Source organism: Ailuropoda melanoleuca, chromosome 2, assembly GCF_002007445.2.
Source record: "Ailuropoda melanoleuca isolate Jingjing chromosome 2, ASM200744v2, whole genome shotgun sequence".
Classification (NCBI taxonomy): domain Eukaryota; kingdom Metazoa; phylum Chordata; class Mammalia; order Carnivora; family Ursidae; genus Ailuropoda; species Ailuropoda melanoleuca.
Window position 1 is genome coordinate 117,557,478 of NC_048219.1, and position 1,945 is coordinate 117,559,422.

A 1,945-nucleotide genomic window follows, 5' to 3' on the forward strand; every position below is an offset into this window, starting at 1 on the left:
CTCATTAATAAATGTTTAGGTCAAACCAGCAACTGCTTCAAATCCATTCCTCAGTTCTATCCTATAGGTATTTAAATTGAAAAGAAAAAGTGATTAAAATATCACTTTATCTATGCAGTGACATATTCCCAGTTATAGGAACTACTGACCAGTTTTATCCATTTCTAACACATACATAAGTTTTCAATTCTTTGACATTGCCGCACAAGAAATTATCACTGATCCTTGACCTGAGACCTACTCAATAATATGATAGTTATTTGTCCCTGAATGGATCTTCTATCATTAAAGAAAAATACCAACGGGTGAGAGCTGAGATGGCAAATTCTGAAACAAGACTGTCATGCTCACTTCAGCAGCACATATACTAAAATTGAAATGATACAGAGAAGATTAACATGGTGCCTGCATAAGGATGACACACTAAAGCAAGACCCTTGCGTTGAATTTCCAGGCTCCAGTGTACTGCCTGGGCATTCTTAGACAGGTTAAGTAACTACCTGTGGTTGAGTTGCCTCATCTCTAAATGTTGGTGCTAAGAGTCCCTGCCTCACAGGATTTTTACAAAGAGTAAGTGATTTAATATATATGTTGATTTTAAAACTGTGCCTAACCTTTAGTAGCACTGTATAAGAATTAACTCTTTTTGAAAATATTTTTAATATTTTTTTCATCACTTGAAGAATAAATGTATCATACTTGAATAGAACTATAATTTGTTCATTGTGTGTTTGTTACGGGTACCACAATAAGTAACCACAAGCAACCTCAGGTTCAGATATACACATCTTCCATTAAACTAGTAAAAATACTAGCTTTTGCAAAAAGATAAGGATAACTAAATTTAGTGTTAAAGTCCTAGCAAAAATGTCCAGTACAATGTTTAAGCAATATTCAGGGGTTTAGTTCTCAGTATTTCTATAGGATAGGTTTGTTTTTCATGTGTAAAAAGTCATAAAGAGTAAGGGTTCCTGAAAGGAAACCAAAAATAATTTCCAATTTGTGAAGTTCAATTTCAGGTATAAGGACATAAATAAATATTAGACCGATTCATTTTTGTTTGCCATGTGATTTGTCAAATATACTCTCTCTTGTCCATCGACGCCCTTACCAAGTAGTGCTTTACTACAAAATAGATGAGTCAATTGGCCCAATTGTAAAATAATTTTAACAATATTGAGTATCCCAATTTTATCTGATGTGCATGGTATGAGATCTAATAGTGGAGTTTGTATGACAGTTGTGGCCAGTTAAGATATGTATTAAAGTAAGTTGCTTGAGGACTAGGTGGCAAAGAGCATCCTACTAGTCAGAACCTAACAGTCATGACCTAATAATCTGGTTTTCTGTCAACCTCAACAACCTAATCTCATACTTCTTCTTTGCTCATTAATCTTCAGCCACACTGGCCAATTTTTAGTTTCTCAAGTGAACTAATGTCCTTTATTCCACAGAGACTTAAGACAAATATTGTTTCAACTGCTTAGAATCGTCTTCCTCCGCCTTTTCATCTATTCAGTATGTCTCTATTGGGATATAATTTGAGCTGTCACTTCTCTCAACCTCTAAAATACATTGTCTTCTCATTATATTATCTTATATCTTCTTGTACTTCTATGGTGTAGGATTAATTTAACATTGTAGTTTATTATTTCTTTCATGACTTCTTCCCCAGTACACCATAAACTTCATGAGGATTTGGACCTTGTTGTATGTTCATTTCTGTTCTCTGCTGAAATGACATGGATGCCCTCACCTCAACAAAATGCGTACTGATATCCTACGCTTCTCTTCTGACTTTTGATTAATTTGAAATGGTCTGCTTGATAGTCACACTCAATATGGTCCAGACAGAAGTCTTGACTTGTTCCCATTCCACCTAAATTCTCCACTAAAGGTGAGAATCCTCATCTCTTGTAAAGAGAACTCCCATTCACCTACTGGT

At 34.8% G+C, this 1,945-nt stretch overlaps 1 non-coding gene across 1 annotated transcript; it reads left to right on the forward strand.

Moving 5' to 3' along the window:
* The first annotated feature begins 343 nt into the window (after positions 1-343).
* On the forward strand, positions 344-450 carry LOC117801220. Its single transcript, XR_004623750.1, has one exon. It is a non-coding gene; the product is annotated as a U6 spliceosomal RNA (small nuclear RNA).
* Positions 451-1,945: the final 1,495 nt, after the last annotated feature.